We start from the raw sequence: 25,873 nt of genomic DNA, 5'->3' as shown, positions 1-25,873 counted from the left end.
TTTATTTTGAATGTTATTTGATTTTATTTATCATTCATAAATAAAGCCACTTATTTATGGCTTTGTTTAATAGCCATAAAGCCTGGGCTCTGCAGGAGGGAAGGTGGAGTAGACTAGGGTTGTGTGAGGAGAAACTGGGGTTTGTGGCTCTGGGGAGAGAGCTGAGGGAGCAGCTGCTGGGATTCCAGTGCTGAGTCCTTCTCTCATAGCACAGATGCCATCTTTCTTGGGTGGAGCACTCCCGTCCTTACAGTATCAGCTTGAGGAAATGCAATAGCCCCACCCTCTAGACTCCTTGTCACCCTACTCTGTGCAGCTCACGGTCTGCTGAGGAGTCAGTTGTCAGGGCCTGGGTATAGAGGTCTGGGCAGACTCAGGAGGCATCAGTGACTAAGTAGTGGGGTTTTGGGAAGACGGCCTTTCTTCCCACTTTCCCATGAACCTTACTGACACATCCCCTTCATGTGATTTCCTCTAGTTCCACCCTCTGGGCATCAGATGGCCCATCTTCTCAACTCCTGGTGGCTCCACTATGCTGAGGTCTGGTCAAAATTCAGGACAGACTGAGTGGTGTGGCTCTGGGGAAGGAGCCACTTCTCCCACCTTCTCCCAGGTTTGACCAGCAAATCCCCCTCATGGGAGATCCATTAGCCCCTCCCTCCCATCTCCTGGCAGCTCCACCCAGTTGAGCTTAGGCTCCTAGCAGAATTTTGAACAGACTAATTTGTGTGGCTCTAGAAAAGGGGCCATTTTTCATTTGCACAACCATCCAGTGCAGAGCCCTCCCTTCATGTGGCCAAATGTTGGTTTGTTTGTGCCTGATAAATGCTGCTGAGCTCACCATGATGATTCTATGAATCCTGCCCACTGCAAAGTTCTGCAGGCATCTATCTGGCAAATGGCGGCTACACTTGGTATACCCTAGGTCCTAGGGGTGTCAAATTAATTTTCGCTAGGGGCCACATCAGCCCTGCAGTTGCCTTCAAAGGGCCAAATGTAATTTTAGGACTGTATAAATGTAACTACTCCTTAATGAGGGTTAAGGGGCTAGGCGCTGTTGCCAGGTAGAAACAAGGTGCCAGGCAGGATAAAACAAGGTGGAAGGCTAGATTTGGCCCATGGGCCTTGTATTTGCCACCTATGCCCTAGGACATTTACTGAGCAGCTATCCAACACTGGCACTAAGTTTGAACCTGCATCAATCTGGTGAATGCCATTTGCCTGTACCTGGTGGCTAGCTGAGAATTGACATCATGCAATTTGAGTGCCACAAGAAGCACTTTCAGTTACTCAGCCTATCAGGCAGCCAGCAGGTGGAGGCAGACAGAGTCGAATCTCCAGGTGTCTTGGGACTTTTGCTGGCCAGCTCCTGGGCCTGATGCTGGTCAAAGCCAGCCTTCATACACAACTTGGCCCTTCCCATACACACCAAGGCCCAGCAGAGATAGCCACAAATTCTAGATTGCTTTGCAACTCCCAACAGGTTTCCCAGGGCCAATCACAGGTAACATCTGACATTGGATTGCACCAGGGTCCCTCCCAAGAGGCCTTATCCCAGCATCCCAGTGACCAGCTTTAGATCACATCTAAGCAGGATCCAGTTATCTTCACAAATGGCATATCCATAATGACATCTTGGCAGGCACCATGCCCTGCTGAGGCAAATTCTGCTTTGTGTAGTCAGCCACTGCACAGCAACTCATGCACTGTGGTCGAGTTGATCCTCACAGTCAGCCATGCTGAAGGTCAACCCCACAAACAAATAAGCCAATAATAATCAAGACTCAGTTACAACAGGAGGGTCCATATAACCCACACAAGGGACATTCCTGGAACACCCAGCTCAGGTGATAAGGAAGACTGTGCCACTGGGTCCCATAGAACACCTACTATGTAGGGCCAACTTACCAAGAGTGGGAGTCATAGCAGATCTACCTAATACTTAGAAACAAACACAAACAGGCAGCCAAAATCAGGAAGAAAAGTCAGATGAAATAGAAGCAAAAAATTAACCAGATATAGATTTTAAAAAAATGGTATAAAGATGCTCAAGAAACTTAGAACTTCAGTAGAGATAGGAAGCATAAGAAAGGACACAGAAACCACATAAAAGCATAAGTCAGAAATGAAGAATATGATATCTGAAATGAAGAATACTCTAAAAGGAATAAAACATAGATTGGATGAAGAAGGTGGTTGAATTAGTGATTTGGAAGACAAGGTAGCAGAAGACAACCAATAAAACAGCAAAATGAAAAAGAACAACAAAAAATGGGAAGAGTTGAAGGGATATTTCAGACAACATGAAAAGTAAGTAACATCTGCATCATAAAGATACCAGAAGGAGAAGAGAGACAGCAAGGAATTGAGAACCAGTTTGAAGAAATAGTGCCTGAAATCTTCCCTAACCTCATGAAGGAAAAAGACATGAAAGTCCAGGAAATGAAGAGAGCCTCAAACAAGATGAACCCAAAGAGGCCCACACAAAGTCACATAATAATTAAAATAACAAAGTTTAAAGAAAAAGAAAGAATCTATAAAGGTGCAAGAGAAAGATAGTTACCTAAAAGGGAGTTCCCATAAGACTATCGCTGATTTCTCAACCAAAACATTTCAGACTAGAAGGGATTGGCATGAAATATTCAAAGTGATGAAAACCCAGGACCTACAACCATGATTATTCTATCCAGTAAGACTCTCATTTAAAATTAAAGGATGAATAAAGAGCTTTCCAGACAATAAAAAGCTAACGGAGTTTGTTACCACCAAACCGGTATTACAAGAAATATTAAAGTATCCTCTTGAAGAATAAGAATAAGAATGAGAATGAGAATGAGAATGAAGAGGAGGAGGAAGAGGAGGAAAAGAAGAACAACAAAAAGAAGAACAAGCAAAGGAAGAAAAACAAGAAGAACAAGAAGAAACTGGAGGAAATGGTTAAAAGAATAAAATGACAATAAATGTTTCTATAATAATCACTTTAAATGTAAATGTCTTAGGTGCTCCAATCAAAAGACTTAGGGTAGCTGAATGGATAAAAAAACAAGACTCATATATATACTGTGTACAAGAGAACTACCTCAGAACAAGAGATATAGACGGACTAAAAGTAAAGGGATAGAAAAATATATTTCATACAAATGGAAATGAAAAAAAAAATCCTGTCATAGCAATACTTACATCTGATCCAATAGACTTTATTTTTTTAAAGATTTTATTTATTTATATTTTAGAGAGGGAAGGGAGGGAGAAAGAGAGAGAGAGAAACATCAGTGTGTGGTTGCTGGGGGTCATGGCCTGCAACCCAGGCATGTACCCTGACTGGGAATCGAACCCGCGACACTTTGGTTCACAGCCCGCGCTCAATCCACTGAGCTATGCCAGCCAGGGCCCAATAGACTTTAAAACAAAAGCGATAGTAAGAGACAAAGGACACTACACAATGATAAAGGGACTGATCCAAAAAGGGATATAAACCCTGTAAACATTTATGCATGCAAATAGGAGCACCTAAGTACATAAAGCAAATCTTGATGGACATAAAGGAAAATATTGACATTCACACAGTCATAGTAGGAGATTTCAGTACACTATTGACATTAATGGATAGATCTTCCAGACAGAAACCCAACAAGGAAGAAGTGGCCTTAAATGACACAATAGATCTGACAGATTTAATTGATATTTTCAGAGCATTTCACCCCAGTGCAACAGAATATGTATTCTATTCAAGTGTACATGAATCATTGTCTGGGACAGATAACATGTTAGGACACAAAACAAGTTCCAATAAATTTAAGAATATTAAAATCATATCAAACATCTTCTCTGATAATATGGAATGAAACTAAAAATCAATAAAAAAGAAAACACTGAAAAATACACAAAGACATGGAGGTTAAATAATATGTTACTAAACAATGAAGAGATTAACAATAAGAATAAGCTATGAATCAAAAGATACTTTGAAACAAAAGAAAATGAGAGCACAACCACCCACAATCTATGGGACACAGCAAAAGCAGTCCTAAGAGAAATTCATAGCATCACAGGCCTTAACAACAAGAAAAATCTCAAATAAGTAATCTAACTTCACACTTAAAGGAAATGGAAAAATACAACAAAGCCCAAAGTGGGTAGGAGGAAGGGAATAATAAAAATCTGATGTGGACCCTGGCTTGTGGGGTCTGCCATATTGTGGATGAGACACGAGACATTCACACAGACTATCGAGTCCTGTGGAGGAAAAGGGTGAGCATGGCTTTTCTCTCAAGGGGAGCAAGAGCTTTGGTCCTTGCTGTGACTGGCCTTTATTGGGTTTCTTGGCGCATTACATGATGGTCCTCATTTACTTTGCACAGGTGGCTTTAGATGGTTACCTTTTACAGAAAACAAAGGAGCCAGTGCTGCTAATCACATCACAGAAGAAGGATATGTGCAAATGAAAAGGGAAAAGTAGTTGAACCAGTTACACTCACCCTTGGAAGGTTTAGCATGGATTTTAGGAAGTTACAGTAAGCAATTGCTGTCTCAGGTCAGGGTGAGGGAGTTTTAGTCAAAGCAAGTCTCAAAGCAGCCTAGATACAATGCAGGCCTGATTCCCCATGGGAGAACCTATCCGTGGATGTGGGTTCTGTGCATCTCCAAGTGGGAGCTGGGCCCACGCCATGCAGAATGGTCTCCTACAAAGATCAGAGCAGAAAGAAACAAAATAGGGTCTCAGAAACTTACAAAAGATCAGTGAAACCAAGAACTTGTTCTCTGAAAAGATAGACAAGATAGAAAAAAACTTCAACTAGACTCATTAAGAAAAAAGGAGGACCTAAATAAGTAAAATTAAAAAATGAAAGAGAACTACAACTGACACCAAAGACATACAAAAGATTGTAAGAAAATATTAGAAACAACTATGTGTCAACAAAATGGATGATCGGGAAAAAAAAATGGATAAATTCCTAGAAACATAGAAGATTGTATATTTTCCAAAACTGAATCAAGAAGAATGAGATGAAGGGGTGTCCAACCCACAGTCCACAGGCCACATACAGCCCAGGATGGCTATGAATGTGGCCCAACACAAAATTGTAAACTTACTTAAAATCTTTGTTTTGCTCATCCATTTTTGTTAGTGTTTATCTATTTAATGTGTGGCCCAAAACAACTCTTTTTTTTCCAGTGTGGCCCAGAGCCACCAAAAGATTGGACATCCCAGATAGAGAATCTGAATAGACAGATTATAACTAGTAGAATTGAAGGACTAATAGTAATAATAATAGTAATAGTAATAATAATAATAATAATAAACTCCCAACAAACAAAAGTCTTGGATCCAATGTCTTCACAGGTGAATTTTAGTAAACATTTAAACAAAACTAACACCTATTCTTTTCAGACTATTCCAAAAAATTCAAGAGGAGGGAAGACTCCCAAGCTCATTTTATGATGCCAACATTATTTTAATTCCAAAACAAGATAAAGACACTACAAAGAAAGAAAATTGTAGGCTAATATCCCTAATGAACATAGATACTAAAATCCTCAACAAAATATTAGTAAACAGGATCCAGAAATACATTAAAAAGATCAAACACCATGGATAATTGGGCTGTATTGTCTGCATGCAAGGTTGGTATAATACCTGCAATCAATAAATGTGATACATCGCATAAACAAAATGAAGGATAAAAATCACATGATCATATCAATAGACACTGAAAAAGCATTTGATAAAATCTAGCACCCATTTACCTTAAAAATTCTCAGCAATGTGTGAATACAGGGAACATACGTCAACATAATGAAAGCCATATATGACAAACATCATACTCAATAGGCAAAAACTACCATTATTTCCTTTAAGATCAGGAACAAGACAGAGTTGTGCACTTCCACCACTCTTAATCAAGATAGTACTGGAAGTCCTCACCATAGCAACCAGAGAAGAAAAAAAAAAATAAAAGTCATCCAAATTGGAAAGGAAGTAGTAAAACAGTAATTATTTGCAGGTGATATGATACTATATAGAAAGAACCCTAATAATTTCACCAGAAAATTGCTAGAACTGATAAATGAATTCAGTAAAGTATCAGGGTACAAAATAAATATCCAGAAATCAGTTGCACTTAAGAAAACAATCCACTTATAATTGCATTAAAAAAAATCTTGGAATACATTTAACCAAGGATGTCAAAGATCTGTGCTCAGAAATTATAAAACACTGAAGAAAGAAACTGAAGAAGATACAAATAAGTGGAAGCATATACCATATTCATGGATAGAATTAACATCATTAAAATGTCCATACTACCCAAAACAATCTGTAGATTTAATGCTATTTCTATCAAGAAGTATTTCACAGAATGAGAACATATATTCCAAAAATTTATATGGAACCACAGAAGACCCTGAAGAGCCACAACAATCTTCACTTGATCTAAGCCAAAAAGCTGAGAAGTGATAAGCCACAGTGATCTTGAGAAAGAAGAACAAAGTTGGGGGAACCATGCTATCCAATGTCAACCTATATTACAAGGTTTTAGTAATCAAAACAACATAGACTGTCATAAGAACAGATCTATACAAATGAAACAGAATAGAGAACTCATTAATAAATCCACATCTTTACGGTCCATTAATATTTTCCAAAGAGGTAGAATATACAATGGGATAAAGATAGTCTATTTATTAATAATAAATGTTAGGAAAATTGGACAAATACAAGCAAAAAAATGAAACTAAACTACCTTCTGACATCATACACAAGAATAAACTCAAAATAAGTTAAAAGATTTAAATGATAAAACTTGAAACCATAAAAATCCTAGAAGAAAACATGTACTAAAATCACAGACATGTTTTGTAGCAATATCTTTTCTGATATATCTCCTTAGCAAGGGAAACAAAAAATAAGCAAATGGGACTGCATCAAACTAAAAAGTTTTTGCACAGCAAAGGAAACTATTAACAAAGTGAAAAGACAACTCACTGAATGGGAGAACATGTTTGCCAGTGATACATCTGATAAGGGGTTAATTTCCCAAATTAATAAAGAACTCATATAACTCAACACCAAAAACCATGCAATCCAATGAACAAAATGGGCAAAGGACCTGAATAGATACTGTCCCAATAAGGACATACAAATGACTAAATGACATATGAAAAGATGCTCAATGTCACTAATCATCAGAGAAATGAAAAATTGAAACCACAGTGAGATACCGCCTCACACCTGTCAGGGTGGCCACTATCAATAAAGCAACAGACAGCAAGTGTTGGTGAGAATGTGGAGAAAATGGAACCCTCGTGCACTCTTGGTGGGAATGCAGATTGGTGCAGCCACTGTGGGAACAACATGGAGTTTTCTCAAAAAATTAAAAATAGAACTGTCATATTATGCAGTGAATCTTCTTTTGGGAATTTACCTGGAGAAACCTGAAACACTAATTTGAAAGAATACATGCATTCCTATGTTTACTGCAGTGTTATTTACTGTAGCCAAAATTTGGAAGCAGCCCAAGTGTCCATCTATAGATGAGTGGATAAAACAATTATAGTACATCTACACAAAGTAATACTACTTAGCCATAAAAAGAAAGGATATCTCACCCTTTGCATCAGCATGAATGGACTTGGAGAACACTATGCTAAGTGAGATAAGCCAGTCAGACAAAGACATGTACCATAGGATTTCACTCATATGTGGAATTTATTGAACAAAATGAACTGATAAGCAGAATAGTGACTCAAAGATAGAGTGAATGCTGAGAGTTATTGGGGGGATTGCATGAGTGGGGTGGAGGGATTGAGCAAAGAGAAAAATAAATAAAAAAACTTATGGACACAGACAACAGTGTGGTGGTTTCTCGGGGGGAAAAGAGGATGCAGGGAGTGGAGGAGGGTAAAGGGGGATAAATCATGATGGACAGAGACTTGACTTGGGGTGGTGAACACACAATACAGTGTACAGATGATATGTTGTGGAACTGTGCACCTGAAACCCGTATAATTGTGTTTACCTGTGTCACCCCAATAAATTCATTTGAAAGGAAAAAATACAAGAAAGCTGTCTTCTATTTCCCTATTTGCCTAAAAACAGAGCATATGTTTGTAAAATTGCCCCTGCCTTCTCTACCAAGGACAAAATTTAATCACCAGAGACAACTTGAGATCCTTACTAACCAGAGACAGCACCAGCAGAATCTGCATAACAAAACTTACCAACTTGCCCTATATATTCTACTAACATATAGAAATGCATTTGATTATTTTATATATCAACCTTGTATCCAGCAACTTTGGTAAAATCAGTTCGTGACTCTGGTAGAGTAGCTGTAAATTTTTTCAGGTTATCTAAGTATAAAATCATGTTGCTTGTGAATAGTTTTTTCTTTTGTTCTAATCTATGTACTTTTTGTCCCCTTTATTGACCTGAATGAGCTGTAGTACAATATGTCTAGACAAGCTTGTTTTGTTTTGGACCTCTGGATGAAAATTTTCAATATTTCACTATTAAGTATGATCTTTGCTATGGATTTTGATGAATACCCTCTATTAGATTAAGAAAGTTCCCTGTGTACCTTAGATTGCCAAGGGTTTTTTTATTTTTATCATGAAGGAATGTTGATTTTGTCAAAATTTTATTCTACCTCTCTTGAGATGATCACAAAATTGCTCCTTTATTATGCTAATGGTATGATTTACCTGGATTGATTTTTTTTACATCATTTTATTTATTATATTTCTTCCATTACCATTTATCTCCCCTGGATTGATGTTTGAATGCTGAATAAACCTTGCATGTCTGAGATAAACTCAACTTGGCCGTAATATATTGTGTATTCTTTTTCTGAATCAATGTTTAATTGTTTTCCTAATATTTTATCTAGATTACTGTATCTCTGTTAATGACAAATATTGACCCATGATTTTCTTTTCTGAGATTGTCCTCATCAGCATGAAGGTTATGCTGATCTTATAACAAGAGTTATGGAATTTCACATGTTATCAATTATCTGTAAGAATTTGTAAGACTGATCTATGTTATTTGTATTTTCATATTTCACAATATAAAATGCTAAAACTATTTGGATGAGTTTTCTGCGTTGGAAGACTTTGAGCTACGGACTCAATTTCTTTAAAAGATATGTAACTATTCATATTTTGTGACCATTTGATAGTTTTGGTTTTATTAGGAAATTCTCACTTTACGTAAATTTGTATATGTATTGGCATAAAGTTTTCATATCATATTTGTATTGTACTTTTTCTTTAATATTATTTTAATCATTGTTCAAGTACAGTTTTCTCCCTTTTACTCCCATTCCAGCCCGCTCACCCATTCCTCCCTACTTCCCTCCCATTACCATCCTCCCCCTAGTTTTTGTCCATGTGTCCTTTAAATTTGTTCCTGTAAACCCTTTCCATTCTCCCCTGAAATTTCCTCTTCTCTTCCCTCTGGTCACTGTCAGCCTGCCCTCTATTTCAGTGTCTTGATTATATTTTGCTTGTTTCTTTGTTTTGTTGTTTAGGTTCCTGTTAAAGGTGAGATCATATGGTATTTGTCTTTCACCACCTGGCTTATTTGGCTTAGCATAATGCTTTCCAGTTGTATACAGGCTGTTGCAAAGGGTAGGAGCTCCTTCTTTCTTTCTGCTGCATAGAATTCCACTGTGTAAATGTACCATAGTTTTCTGATCCATTCATTTACTGATGGGCATCTAGGTTGCTTCCAGCACTTAGCTATTGTAAATTGTGCTGCTATGAACATTGGGGTGCAAAGGTTCTTTTGTATTGGTGTTTTAGGGTTCTTAGGATATAGTCCCAGCAGTGGAATCACTGGGTCAAAAGGCAGATCCATTTTTAGTTTTCTGAGGAAATTCCATACTGTTTTCCATAGTGGTTGTACCAGCCTGCAATCCCACCAACAGTGCACTAGGGTCTCCTTTTCTCCACAACCCCTCCAACACTTGTTGTTTATTGCTTTGTTTATGAGGGCCATTCTGACTGGTGTGAAGTGGTATCTCATTGTGGTTTTAATTTGCATCTCTCTGATAATTAGCAATATTGAGCACCTTTTCTTGTGTTTCTGGATCCTCTGTATGTCCTCCCTGGAGAAGTGTCTGTTCAAGTCCTTTGCCCATTTTTTAATTGGGTTGCATGTCTTCTTAGAGTGGAGTCGTGTAAGTTCTTTATATATTTTGGAGATTAAACTCTTGTCTGAGGTATCATTGGCAAATATGTTTTCCCATACAGTTGGTTCTCTTTTTATTTTGATACTGTTTTCTGTAGCCATGCAGAAGCTTTTTTTTTGATGAGATTCCATTTGTTTATTCTTTCCTTTATGTCCCTTGCTCTGGGGGACGTATCAGTAAAAATGTTGTTGTGTGAAATATCTGAGATTTCCCTGCCTACGTTCTCCTCTAGGACTTTAATGATGTCACAGTTTATATTTAAGTCTTTTATCCACCTTGAATTTATTTTTGTGTATGGTGTAAGTTGGTGCTCTGGTTTCATTGTTTTTGCACATGGCTGTCCAGTTCTCCCAACACCATTTGTTGAAGAGGCTATTTTTACTGCATTTTATGTTGCTGCCTCCTTTGTCAAATATTAATTGACCGTAGAGTCTTGGGTTTATTTCTGGGCTCTCTGTTCTGTTCCATTGGTCCATGTGCCTGTTTTTATGCCAGTACCAGGCTGTTTTGATTACAGTGGCCTTGTAATACACTTTAGTATCAGGTATTGTGATCCCTCCTACTTTGCTTTTCTTTGTCAAAATTGCAGCAGCTATTCGGGGTCGTTTGTGGTTCCATATACATTTTTGAAGTGTTTGTTCTATGTCTGTGATATATGCCATTGGTATTTTAATATGTATTGCATTGAATGTGTAAATTGCTTTAGGTAGTATGGACATTTTGATGATATTAATTCTTCCAATCCATGAACACGGTATATGTTTCCATTTGTTTGTGTCTTCCTTGATTTTTTCCCTCAGTGTTATGTAGTTTTCTGAATACAGGTCTTTTACTTCTTTGGTTAGGTTTATTCCTAGGTATTTTATTTTTCTTTTTGCTATTTCAAGTGGGATTTTTTTCCTTGATTTGTGCTTCTGCTGTTTTATTGCTGGTGTACAGAAATGCTTTTGATTTCTGGATATTGACTTTGTTCCCGCTGTTTTGCCAAATTCATTTATTAGGTCAAGCAATTTTTTTTGTGGAGTCTATAGGATTTTCTATGTACACTATCATGTCATCTGCAAACAGGGACAGTTTTGTTTCCTCCTTTTTGATTTGGATGTCTTTTATTTCCTTTTCTTGTCTGATTGCTGTGGCTAAAACTTCCAGTACTATATTGAATAGAAGTGATGAAAGTGGACAGCCTTGTCTTGTTTCTGATCTTAATGGAAAAGATTTTAATTTTTACCCATTGAGTATGATGTTGGCTGTAGGTCTCTCATAGATGGCCTTTATTATGTTGAGGAATGCCCCCTCTATTCCCACTTTGCTGAGTGTTTTTATCATAAATGGGTGCTGTACCTTATCAAATGCTTTTTCTGCATCTATTGATATGATCATGTGGTTTTTGCCTTTGCTTTTGTTTGTGTGATGTATTACATTTACTGATTTGCGAATATTGTACCATCCTTACATCCCTGGGATGAATCCCACTTAGTCATGGTGTATGATCTTTTTAATGTATTGTTCGATGTGGTTTGCCAATATTTTGTTGAGGATTTTAGCATCAATGTTCATCAGCGCTATTGGCCTGAAGTTTTCTTTCTTTGTTGTGTCTTTATCTGGTTTTGGAATTAAGATGATGTTGGCCTCATAAAAACAGTTTGGGAGTCTTACATCTTTTTGGATTTTTTGGAATAGTCTGTGAAGGATAGGGGTTAGCTCTTCCTTAAATTCTTTGTAGAATTCTCCCTTGAAACCATCTGGTCCAGGGCTTTGTGTGTTGGGAGTTTTTTAATTACTGCTTCAATTTCTTTTGCTGTTATTGGTCTGTTCAGGCTTTCTGTTTCTCTTTCATTGGGTTTTGGAAAATTATATTTTCTTTCTTTTTTTAAGAGTTTATTTATTTTATTATTTTTTTTATAGAGGGAAGGGAGGGAGATAGAGAGAGAGAGAAACATCAATGTGCGGGTGCTGGGGGTCATGGCCTGCAACCCAGGCATATACCCTGACTGGGAATCAAACCTGCGACACTTTGGAAGATTATATTTTTCTAGAAATGTGTTCATTTCACCTAGGTTTTCAAATTTCTTGGCATACAGTTCTTCATAGGAATTTCTTACAATACTTTGTATTTCTGTGGTATCAGTTGTAATCTCTCCTCTTTCATTTTTTATTGTGTTTATTTGGGTCTTCTCTCTTTGTTTCTTGATGAGTCTGCTTAAAGGCTTGTCGATTTTGTTTATCTGTTCAAAGAAGTAGCTCCTGGACTCATTGATCCTTAGAATTGTGCTTTTAGTCTCTATGTCATCTCATTCTGCTCTGATCTTGGTTATTTCCTTCCTTCTACTTGCTTTAAGTTGTCTTGTATTGTACTTTTAACCTTTTTATTTTCTTCTGCCTTTTTATCTGAGGTACTTCCAGTCCTTCATTTTCTTTGTGTTCAATTTCTTGTTTTGTTTTGTTTTTCTAGCTTTTTGTGATGGGTTCTTAATTTATCTTCAGCTTTTATTTTTTTTCTCCTGTAGATATTTCAGGCTATAAATTTCTGTCTTGAGGTAGGTGGCTGGCACTGGGGAGAGGGCCTCATTCGGGGGTGCAAGGAAAGTTCTGCAGGGTCAATACTCCTCTTACACGGTTGTATCTGACCTGGGTTTTCTCTTATTCAGGCTCCTCTGGCCTCTCCCAGCCATGACCAAACCAAAATGGGAAACAGCGACTACTGGGTCAAGAATTGTATTGTCGCCAAATTGTCTTTTTTGCATCCTTGGCTAAGAGATGTGCATGGCCCTTGGGGCATTACCAATTTTACAACCTGTAACTGCTTTCTACTTGGGCTGTGTCTTGCTGGGGCAGTGATGACATTAGGCATTGGAACAAAGGTCCAGAGCTAAAGGACACTGAAGGAGCCAGTGTCCTTGGAAGGATTGGTGCAAGGACTGCCAAAAGAGATGTAAGAAGAGGTTAATGAATAATATTTTACTTACTCGGTAAACACTTTCTAAGTGTCTGCTGTGTGTCAGTAACAGTGGGGTGGGAAGGTGGTGTTGGCAGCATGAACAAACACAGTAAGTGTCTCAGTGGTGGTTACAATCTCATGGGGGATTGATGTGTTTTGGAGAGTCCTATTGTTAAGAACTAAAAAGGAATGTCCATAGATGCAGTATTTTAAAAGGTGACAGCTTAAGGATACTTTTCAGGAAGGGCTGTCTCTTTCTGTCCATGACATACTGCATTTTAACTGTGTGACAGAAGGCAAATTATTAAATGTCTTTATTATTTAATGGGCTCCCATTTCTTTATCTTTAAAATGCTTTCCTCATGCCTTACATCACAGGGGATTTGGGGGACAGGTGAGAAATAAATGAGAAAGTCTCTGTGACGCACTTGCCTTTGTGTCTTGTACAACCCATGTCAGGTATTATTAGTATCTCTTAAGGTGTTTCTTTGTGTTTTTAGATCCTTTAAATGTCCCTTCTTTTCTGTCTCTTTTCCTTTCACATAGCTGACTATAATAAAGAACAAGAGAATTATTATTGCCACATGGTCATGGAAGCAACAGGTGGCTGTGAGGTCTGAGCAAGATCATGTATGACAGGCACCCGCTGCCAGGCACATTCAACATTGGAAGAGATGCCAGCCCCATCTGCCACATATGAAATCATTTACAAAAACCCCTCAGAGCACCACTGCATACAAGTCTGTGTAGAATTTCAAGGCCATGGAATTGGACTGAATGCTGCAGAAATGGCTGCTTATTTCAGCCCTAAAGGACCTGTTTGGGGGGAAGGATGCTGCCTTACCCTTGGACATGCTAACCTCCCAGGAGAAGACCTTGTCAGCCATCTTGAGAAAATGTAGCCATGGGCTTGCCAACTTGTGGAGCTCTTTAACCCTGTTAGGATCCTAAAGAGGCAAGAAATGTGTTTTCAGACTGATTAAAGTTTCTCCTTTTCTCCTTGCATTATCTGGTACTAGTAAGGGAACTAGTATTGGTTTGACTAATCTTCAATTGCAGAACATTTTTCTGCTCTCAAAAGTACTTTCTGGTGCCAGCATAATGTTTGACGACAAGCAGGCTAAGAGCTCCTGTTGATGGGTTTTGAGGGTGATGAAAATGTTCTCAGCAATTTCCAGCCATGTCTTTGGGTGAGGTGGGCTTCAGAGGAGAATCTGCCTGAACCAGCCAGTGCTGTGTAGGCCACACTTTCATCACATGTACACCAGAGAAAGAGGCTGGCTAAAATTAGCAGTGCCTCCACACAGAGGGATGTGGTTGCCTTCTGAGAATTCAGGGGTATGTCCATCCTTTGCATTTAAGTGAAGATTTTGCAAAACATACCTAGTTTGGAAAGATAACTGTACATGGAGTTTTGATCAATGGACTTATTTCAGCTCTCCTAGGTACTATGTAAAATGCCAGGGCCAGGCTGTGTATTTCTTTCCCAGGAAATTAACTTTCCAGCCCTGCCATATGTTGGAGAAGTTGTACAAAAGAATACAAGAATAAATGCAGTGTTTTAGCCATTAATTGGTCAAGGGAGAAGAGAATGTGTTGGAATAGAGGGAGATCACTGAGAAAATATGCTAGACCATGTGGCAATATTTGTATTTGCTCCTTGTCTTACCCTCCCACGTACATGGTGGGTAACATTTCTTTGGTTGTGCTGGCTTCATGTGAAGTGGTTGTGTGTTTGCATGCATGTGTGTGTGGGGGTTGGAGAGCACATCAATTCCACTTTATACATGTATTATCTTTCCTTCTCATAGGTTCACACACATATATTTACATACTTGGAAGTGATGAAAGGTCCCATTTTCTAGATGTCAGAAACAGAGTGGCTTCAACAGGGAATCATGAGCTGCTGCCGAGCTCATAGTGGATCCCATTCCCATAGCACTCAGAGTGTCCAATTAGACCTTCGTGTACGTTACTCAGCACTCTCACAAGGGACATTGACTGAAGTCTGGACGCCTTGAAGCTCCCTATCATCAGTCATGATGTTGCTTCCTGGCTGTCAAAGACCATGTAGACATCAAACCAAAAGGATTCAGTATGGTTGGTAATAAATACATCTTTTCATGTACATGCAACTTTTTCCCTGTGATTGTGCATTCAAATTCAAAAAAATACCTTGAAGTGTCCCAGAAGAACTGCAGTGTGGAGGGGAAAAATCAGATAAAAAATGTAATGTGGCCAGTTTGTGGTCTTTTATTACCCAAAGATTTATCACATGCACTATATAATTAAATTGCTACATCTGTGGGGCACAAATGTTTTGTTTCTAACATTTATGGTTTGACATTGGAAACATCTGTGCAGGCCCAGTATGCAACATCTGGAAGACATTTCTGAGCTTTTATGACATACAGAGTGATCTTTGTTTTGGAACAAGTGTGTGGTTTTCTCCAGTAGCTCTTCCTGCTGGTAATGTCCTTCTAATTGGCATTTCACTAGGGGATTGGAAGAAGCCCGGCTTCCTGACCTCTGCTGTGTGTAAGAAGATGCTCCAGAAGAATTTCACACAGTCAAGATTCATAGAAGGAGAAGATGCTGTGTCATGGGTTTAACTCACTTAAACCATGATTTATTGATCAACAGGAGCAGGTTGAAAACAGGGAGGGGAACTGTCATTACTGGCTCAGACCTTTCCTAGATTTCTTTTTTCTGATAAAGGCATTTATGGCAAAGTAAACACTATTGCACCCCTTTACTAATTAGAAAAGTGAGTCTCAGAGAGGTTAATGTATTCAAGGTCATCCAGCTAATATGTGGTGGATGTGAGATTTGTCTAATACTGTGTTAGAAGATGGTATCCTTGTTTGAAGAGTAGGCAAGATAGTTTAACATGCAACAGATATTTATTGAGAACCTACTATGTGCAAGGAGGTATTTTAGGCACTAAGGATAGGCCAATGGACAAAACAAACAAAATTCCCTGTCCTCATGGCACTTCTATTCTAGTGCAATAGAATGACAATAAACAATTAATGTGTAAGTTACGCTGTAGGTAGGACATCAATGAGTGCTATAGAAAACAAAAACAAACAAACAAACAAACAAAAACAAATGAAAAGAGCTAGGTGTGAAGTTCAGGAGCATTGTGGGAGGATTTACTTTAGTTTGGGTTCCCCCCAGCAGAGCCTGACACCAGCACCTGATAGTGGGTAGTTTATTTGGGAGATGATCCTAGGAAGTGACCTAAAGTAGGAATACCAATTAAGGGCACATTGAAGAACTGGTTACTCCATCTGGGAACCCTTGGAGGAATTGTCCTGTGGCAAAATGGAGAACTTGGGGGCTTTTACCCTTCATTGGTTAAGGGTTGCTCCCAAGGAACTTGAACTCCTCCAAACTTTCAGGCTGTACCTGTGTAGAAGGAAAGATGTTCTGTGGCTCCAGAGCAGCAATACATTGAGGTATTTGAACATGTACTTGGCCAGAACACTGGAAGTGTTTTCAATAGGCTGAGTTCAAGCTGGCAGCAGGCACTGGCATTGCATACCCCAAGTGTGTCCCCTACAGGGTTGAAATTTAAAGTGGACAGATCATTGCAGTCCTTGCTGTGCCAGTGATATTTAAACAAGGACTTGAAGGAGGTCGGAGATGAGCTGATAAAAGAGGAGTCTTTGTGGAGGTAGACCCAGTTCCAAGGCCTCAGTGTGAGAGGATGCCTAGCATGGTCGAAGAATATTGACTGGGCTTACCTGGGTGGCTGAAATGAAGGGATCATAAATGAGAGCAATAAAAGATGAGGCCAAGGGTAGTGGGAGACAGATCATACAGGCCTCGTGCATTCCCGTAAGGACATCTACTGAGCCATTGGAGGGTTTTGAATAGAAGAGTGAGGTAACTTGACATACGTTTAAGTGCATCATTCTGGCTGCTGGATTGGGAATCAGCTGTGAGAGAGATGATGAGGATGGCTGCGGCCAAGCATAGTTGCAGCAGAAGTGGTAGGAAGTGCATGGATTCAAGATATGCTTTGATGATAAAGCCCACAGGATTGCCTTGTAGACTGAATCGTGAGTCAGATGAGTGAAGGAGGGTTGTAAGTATTTTGGCCTCAGCAACTAGAATAATAAAGCTGCTATTAAGTGAGATAGGGAAGAAAGTACAAGAAAGAGATTTGATGAGCAAGATCAGGCGTTCAGTTTTGGATATTTATAATGTGAAGTAAATAGTAGACATAGAATAAAAGATGCCAAGTAGGAAGTTGGACCTAAGCCTGGAGTCTAGGGGTGAGGCCCAATTTGGAGATATAATTGTGGGAATCTTCAGCATATGGATTGTCTTCAAAGCTGTAAGACCAAATGAGATCACCAATGGAGGGATGGAGAGGGAGAAAAGTGCTCCAGAGGCTGAGCCCTGAGGGCTTCCAACATTTATAAGTTGGGAGGAGAGGAGGCCAATGCAGGGGACAGAGAAAATAGAGCCAGAGAAGAAGGAGGAAAGCCAAGGGAAGTTGTGTATGTGAAGTCAGACCGGCTCAGGTTTAAGGGGAAATTTAAAGAGAGTAATTGGAGACAAGGAGTAGAAACAGCTTCTTTGAGTTATTTTGCTGCAAAGGAGAGTTGACAAGTGGAGTAATAGTTAGATGAGAAGTGGAGTCAAGGGAGACTCTTTTTTGTTGTTGTTGTGAAAATAATTGCAACTTTTCTCCTGATGGGAATGAGCCCCTGAGGAGGGAAACGAAGATAGAGAGGAGAGAGAGCACACTTGCTGCCTCAATATCCTTCCCACTATATTCAAGGAGTAATGGGTATGAATTTCTAGGTGCATTTCAGCCTTAGATAAGAATAAGCAGAGTTCATTGCCTTAACAGAAGAGATACAGGTTATAGGTTCTGGTCCATGTAGAGATATTTTGGTGGGAGTTTCTGAAAGTTTATACTGATCTCTTCAAGTTTCTCAGTGCAGTAGGACAGATTATGATATTGGATCCTGAGAAGAGAGAGGTGTAATCTATTTGCCTAAGAGAGTGAGGGAAAGACTGAATAACTGATATATTATATGATTGCTTGGAAACAGCATTAAGCCTCCATTTGAGGGTTATAGTCATACATTTCTTTTAACAAGGTAAGACCCGTGAATCTGTCATTAAAGGATGACCAATGAGTGAGGTTGCTGGTAAGTTATGATCCCCTGCTACATGCTCCCAGGGCATATTGCTATCCTGCCACTCATTGGATTTTATGAGGGAGCAGGAAAAGGTCATTCTCGTATGCATTAATGGCAATGAGAATTGATAGAACCTTCTGGGTGAGCAGTTTGATATCATCAAATTTTAAAAATATCTGCCTGTCTACACCCATAATGTGGTGCACAGCCCAGAGCTGCCTCCCCAGGACCCTGCCCCTCTGCAGGACTTGGACAATTACCTCCCCAGCTGCTGGGAGCCTTGACTCTACTTCAGGTTTTCAGATGGGCTGCTCTATGGGAATTGCCCTCATCCAAAGAGGACCAGCTCAGCTGGGAGCCACATGCAATTACTGACTGGTTAACGTGGGGTGGGTATCCAGCCCACCTTGCCTCAGTGTGGGACAATTCTGAAGGGCCATCAGAGGTCTAAATCTCCCTGTGCACTCTGCTGAGGCCTTTGTCATGGCTTCATCACAGCTCAACAACTTCCTTTTTCTAGTTCTAGTTCCTCTCTCCTCAACACTCAACAATGTTCCTCGCTCAAATGGTTCCCTACAACTTATATTGCACTCATAAACTATTTCCTGGGGCACCCAACCTAACAACCCTCTGACTCATAAATCCTACAGTTAGGAATTTATCAGGAGGAAATAAATAATGGTACAAAGATTTTGTTGATATATTATTTGTAACAGTGTAAAACTGAAATGACTTCAACAAGAAAGTTTACTTAAATTATGTATGGTACCTCTATATGAAAGAGACATCAGTCTGGTATACAAATGTATTCAAGGACATGAAAAGATTAGCACAACATTTTGCTGAGTGAGAAACACCAGTTACAAGGCAATGAATTCAGAAGAACCTTATTTAAATGATCTGCATGAATACGGGTGTATGAAACACGTGTGCAGTAAGAAATCGTAAAGAATAATCACCAAAATCTTTAAAGTGATGAACTGGGTATTGGAATTATATAGGTGCTTTAAATGGTTTTCTTTCTGTTCATATGAGTTGTCTAATTTCTATATACTGACAATAAATGGCTTTTGTAATCAGTAAAGAAGACAACTATTTTAATTTGAATAAAAGTGAATTAAACCTCCTTTTATCTTTATCATGAGAGGAATGGAGAAGCTCCATGGGTAGGTGGGTCGAACAGGTATGTGAAACTTTGCCACATACACAACTACAATGAACTTTAACTCCAGCCCTCAAACGTTTGAAGACTTCATGTGGATGTGCCTACATTCTCAAAACTCAGGGTACAGGGTTTTTTAATGAAGTATGTTCTGTTTGACCTGTTTACCTCAGAACTGTAGTTTAGATGTTGAAATGTCTAAATTTCCAGGACATTTCAGTGATTTATGGGGATAATACATAGAAGATTTAAAATCAAGATTGAAAAAATATGACCTATATAATCACTATAGTATAGGTATTTTCACATGTAGCACAGCTATAGAGACCACTTAAGATATGTTAACATTATGTGGCAACTTTTGGCAAAATCATTACAGCAATGGTCCCAAACCTTTAGTCACTGAAATGCCACTTTCATGATTTCTTCTATTTGTGCCATCTATAAGAATACTTAATCTTTTTCCCTAAGTGGACTCTGTAGGAACATACAAACTTTATTAACCTGATTCTAAGTAATGATATGGAAGATAAATTTGACTTCATTTGATTGTAATAATTTTTAGACACACATTGAATTAAGTACATAACTATCAAAATAGAAAGCATTCGTCCATGCACCTCTGAAAAACTGTCTGCTGTTGTAGTGCCATTCTTTGGAGACACACTGTGCTAGTTTGTCAGCATCAGAAAGGGCAGATGCTCCTGGGACCTGAGGCTGTCCTGCTGAGCTGAAGGAGGGTAGGGAGGCACTCTGAAGCAGTTGGCCTGGCCTCTTCTCAGTATAAGCAAATCCTGATTTCTGCCAAATATTTATTTGTCAGTCAGTCATGTGGGACGTTGACATTTTATATGTTAAATGTACATTTATGGGCTGGGGGAAGAAAGTGATCAGCACATAGTAAAGTGTAAATTTATTTACAGCCTTTCTCTCTGAGGCTGCTGGATGCTATCACAGACAGGACTTATATATTTATTTTGGCCAAAGATAGTATTCAAGTGCCTGGCTCCAAGCTGGTGGTCACAAATGTTTCTTGCACTTAATTGACTAAAACCATTTAGAACCTTTCCTTTAATAGCCTGGACATTTCAGAAAGAGAATAATTATCATTTGAAATTTAAAGGAACTCAAAAGCCACGTTGGGACAAAGGACATGAAGGATAGGAGAAACATCTATGAAAGTGACCACCACAGTTTTCTAGGGCTGTCGCAGAGGGTGCAGGGAGGGGCAGTTGAGAGAATATGTGAGCTCTATTGGAGGTCTGTGGCCTCGGCCCAAAGGGGAGGTGGTGGCAGTTCTTGACTGGAGATACAGGGCCCGGTATCTGGGAAACCTCCTTTGGGTTTGCATCCCCTTGTCCACACTCTCGCTTGGCATTGATTCAAAAATGCCCAGCGTGGGAGAGACTCTTTTTCATTTTCATTGTCTAAACCAGCTCTGCTTAGCCTTCTTTCTTAGTGAAACTTAAAGAATACATACAAAAAAAGCTAATTTATTGCCATTTTTTCACGGATTTCATCCTGACCCAATGTGCCAACTGCAACATACTTTTTCACTTATAATCTAGGAAAGTAAAAACAGTGACCATTCTCATTTAGCTGACATATATGCATACTTTTATAGCTGCTCATACAAGTTATTCTTCTCTAATGCTTTGGGAAAGGCAGGGCAGATGTTATTATCCTTGGACCATAAATAAACAAACATTATGGGAATATCACTATGATCCTAAAATTGTGCTCTTTTCAGATTTCAAGCCACTTAGTGATATCTCAAATGTAGACATCATTATCTTCATTTACAGAACAGAAAACTGAAATCCAGGGAAGGTAAGTGATCAGCTCTCAGTGATGTAGCTTATATGATCTAGATTCAAAGCCTGGACCTTCTAGCTGCCAGTGGAGCCTTCCAGGCAATGCATGTTATGGCTACTCAATCATTGACACTTCTGAATGGAGAGAAACTCCTTGGGATCTTACCCAGACTCCACTAATCTAGTGGAATTAATGATCAAGTTGGGAGGGATTGAATTCTGTCATTCCAAAGGCACATTTCTTGAATTCTAACCAAGAGAAAAATGTTCATCAAGAAATTTGTTTCAAGGCCCAGGCATGCTCATCTGTTTTAATTTTAGGAACTTGAGATCTGTGAGTTTTCACCTATGGAAACTATCTTTCAGAGTTATGGTGAGGATCAACAATAGTGTACAAAAGGCAAACGTAATTATGTTTGGTGGGTGTGAATACTCAATGTCTGATATATTAAGAGGCATTGCAATATCAAAAACATGAGCTTCAGAATTAGACAAACCAGGGTACCAATCTTGTTATTGCCAATTGCTGACACTGCCTTTGAGCAGTGGACTTGACCCCTTATAGGTCATCAAGTGAAGGGGTCGTCCAAGCAACAGTAGCCTTCATTGTTACCTTCCTTCAGCAAGGTCTTCTGGCTGTCTGTATTCCCCTTTGCCAGTGAACTTGTCCTGTCACTTATGTTTTGGTGTGTCCTCCCCGTTGAATCTGGCTACCCTGTGACCAACAGCATGTGGTAGAATGGCTGCTGATGCAGTTCTTCACCTATGCCTTCTGAAGGCCTAGAAGCTTTGTTTTGTGTCTGGGGGGAGCCATCCATCATGTAAAAAGTCCTCACCCTAAGACCTTCAGACTGTGTGAAGTCTGAGCCATCCATGCTGAGAGTTCATGTGGAGAACTCAGGTTCCCAGCCAACAGCTGCAGCTATACCACAGCTGGTGGCCAACACCAACTATTCAGCTAAGTGGGTGTGACCATCTTGGACATGGATGCTTGTGTTCTACTCTATCCTCCTTAGTTGATGCCACATGGATCACAGATGAACTGGGTATTAGTTTCTTAGCATAGCTGGATCAAGGACCCACAAACCAGGTGACTTAAAACAAACAGAAATTTATTGCCTTACAGTTTTGGAGGCTGGAAGTCTGAAATCAAGATGTTGAGAGGGCCATGCTCCCTCTGAAGGCTCTAGCTGAGGAGCCTTCTTCATCTCCCCCAAGTCTGGAGCTCTGGGCATTCTCAGTTTATGGCAGCATCCCTCCATCTCTGCCGCCACCTTCATTTGACCACCTTCCTTCTGTGTCTGTGCTCAAAGTTCCTTCTTCTCACATGGAACCAGCCATCAGATTAAAGCCCACTGTAATGACCTCATCTTGACTTTATGACATCTGCAAAGACCCGTTTTTCAATTGTCACATTCCTCAATACTGAGGATTGGGGTTTCAAAACATTTCTCTGGGGAACACAGTTTAGCCCATTGCAAAGTGTCCACACTGAGCATTGCTCTAATTGAAGAATCATAGACAAATAAATGGACTGATTGTAGTTTTTTAGCTATTGAGCTTTGGATTACTTTGTAAATAATATTTACTCAGTAAATATGGGACACCAAGGTACAGCCCTTTGGTATCCTCCACTTCAGAGACATTGCCATTCCCTGCCATAGATTGCACTCATTTCTTTCATCACTGTTTTTGCTCCAGACAATTCCTGCCATTGGAAATGTTAATGCATACAATCCTACCTTGCTCTCATTTTTATTTACTCTGGTCTCAAGTAAATTTGCACTAGGAGTCATGTCATTTCTTATTTTCCCAGTATGATTATTCCAACATGACTTCAGAGTCTTCTTTTCTGTATTCTCAGGTGCTGGTATTCTTTTTTACTGCATCACATTTTAATTTATTATTATTATTGTTATTTTTAATCCTCACCCAAGGATATGTTTTCATTGATTTTAGAGAGAGAGAGGAAGGGAAGGAGAAAGAGTGTGTGAGAGAGAGAGGGAGAAACATGAACAGGTTGCCTCCCATACATGCCTCAACCAGGTATTGAACCCAGGACCTACGTATGTACTCTGACAGAGGATTGAAACAGCAACTTTTTGGTGTATGGGACAATGCTTCAACCAACTCAGCTATCTAACCATGGCTGTTTCACATTTTTAATCTCTGCTGGATGTCTGGCTCTTCAAAAGCCACAAAGTCTGGCTGGTCCTTTCTTCCCTTCATGGGTCTACATTTCTTTCTTCACTATAAGGATTTGATAACAGGCATTCTCCTCCTTACAGATCTGACTATGTGTCTTTTCCCTGCTTTGTGCTGAAAATCAGGCAAGTGTGATCTGGGCCACATCATAAGTACAAAGGATGTGGTTTTAAATCTGTGTGTCTGATCTTTATCAACTCATATTACCATACTTGGAGGTGGGGAGATAAGCATTGAAGGTGGAGCTGGATAGCTGATGAAAATGCAGGGTGAGGAAGAGTGAAATGCCAGAGCAGGGCTGAACCTAGGGGAAAATTCTATTTCATCTTCTATTCCAGCCTAACTTCTCTGTCATTTTTGTGCATCCCAAATTCTTGCACATATGGTTGCTAGTTTTGAAAATTACCTTCCTCTCATCTTTGTATTTACCCACAGCATCTTCTTCTTCAAGACCCTAGTTCAGAACTCATTTCTCTTTCTCCCTACTGCTCCACAAATTCAAGGTTCTGGAATTTCAGCCATCTCTCTCTATGCATTGTTGGTATCTTCGCATCACTCACAACATAAACACAGTCACACACAGAGTCTGCATCCTCCACAGGTGAGTCTGACTTGATGACCTGTTGCTGAAGACAGTAAGAGATGAGAATGAGAGAGAGGTACAAGACAGTTCCCTAAGCATTAGAACTGAAGGAGAGCAGTCAGGGGGAATGGAGCATGAGTTTGAAGGCAGGTATCTTCAATGCTCTCATTCTATAGCTTTACATGGATCCTACTTTCATGAAGGTAGTATGGTTCACCAAGTTCAGAATGGATAAGTCTCTCATGCAAATAAGCAGATAATTTGATAGACTTTGCAGTACTCGACAATGCACCAAAGAACAAACAAGGGTATAAAGAGAAGCTTAAGTTTCAAGAAAGTTGCGTGTAATCATGTAAAGCTTGTGAAAAAAAGTACTTCTTTCTCAATTATATGTGTATTATCACTTATGCCAATTGTCCTAATAGAAAAAATTTATTATAAGGCTACACTTAGTTTACATTTTAAAGAAAAAACCATTTGTTTATTTGTTTACTCATGGGGAAAAATATACTGAACAACTGTTTTGCATTTGGCACTAGGTATCTTAGCTTTGTTTCCTTAGCAGACCCGAGTCAAGGATTCTGTGCAAGTCTTTTATTAGGAATGTCCTCCCAGGGAACATTTGAAGGGGGATTCTGGAATTCCCTGAGCCCTGAAGTTTCTTTGTGTTGTGAACTGATAGAGTCAATATTCTTCCATCCAAGCTCTAGTTCTGACTCTAACTAGTTATTAGTTCCTTCCAAAGCCTTTCTGAAAGGTTGTGAAACATTTAAACAGTATAACATAAATTTAACAAATGCCCAGTGAGAACATTCTATAGGCTAAAAACAGGGGAGAAAAGTTGCAGAATGGGAGGGTCCTACCTTTGGGGACTTCCCAGCTGTGATAACAAGCTGGGTTCTTGAGTCAGCACAGTAGCCACACCTGTTCAACCAACCAGCCCACGCTGGAGTCAAATGGAAATATGGTTACTAGTTAATTTAGATTTCCACCTGTGGTGTTTTACATAATGGAGATGTGCCCCTCTTGGCCTGAGGAAGAAAGGACTCTGGAGTAGAAATAAAAAAAGTCATTTCACCCTGATTCAGTTCCTGCTTCTGCTAAAGTAACTACTGATGAAAGAACTTAAGATTCTATTTTGATAGCACGGCAACTTTTATTTATTTATTTTTCTCAGTGTTGTTGACATATAGTTAACCAATAGGAATTGCATATGTTTAAAGTATACAACCTGATGTTTTGATGTAGGTATACATTGTGAAAAGTTCACCAAAATATAGCTGATTAACATATCCATCATCTCACATGATTACCATTCTTTCTTTGTGATGAAAACACTTAAGATCTACCTTCTTAGCACATTTCGATATGCAATGCAGTTCTGTTAACTATACTCATTGTGCTGCACATTAGATCTCCAGAGCTCACTCACCTTGCATAAGTAAAACTTTGGATCCTTTGGCCAACACCTCCCCATTTCCCCCTGTATCCTGCTTCTGGCAGTCACCATTCCATTCTCTTTGAAGGCATGGCATTCCATTGGGGGGGTGGTGGTAGCAGAAATAGGTTCAAATGCATAACATTGAGGTGTTCTAGGTTATATAAAAGTTGAAAGGGGAAAAAGTCTGCAATCATCCATCACTCTTTCATTAATTCAACAAACAATTACCAAAACCTTGTAATTGTTCTAAGCGTGGGGATCAATTCAGCAATAAGTTGAACATAGTCTCTATCCTCATAGAACTTATATTCTGGCAGAAAAAGGCAGACATAAGAACAATAAATGAGTAAATATAACAATGTTTCAGGTGATGGT

At 39.2% G+C, this 25,873-nt stretch overlaps 1 pseudogene; it reads left to right on the top strand.

The window, feature by feature from the left end:
- The first annotated feature begins 13,805 nt into the window (after nucleotides 1-13,805).
- Nucleotides 13,806-14,358, top strand: LOC114515395 (annotated as a pseudogene).
- The last annotated feature ends 11,515 nt before the right edge of the window (nucleotides 14,359-25,873 follow it).

This window comes from Phyllostomus discolor, chromosome 8 (assembly GCF_004126475.2).
Source record: "Phyllostomus discolor isolate MPI-MPIP mPhyDis1 chromosome 8, mPhyDis1.pri.v3, whole genome shotgun sequence".
NCBI lineage: Eukaryota > Metazoa > Chordata > Mammalia > Chiroptera > Phyllostomidae > Phyllostomus > Phyllostomus discolor.
Note: the sequence above shows the minus strand (reverse complement) of the source record. Positions and strands in the feature narration are given on the sequence as shown.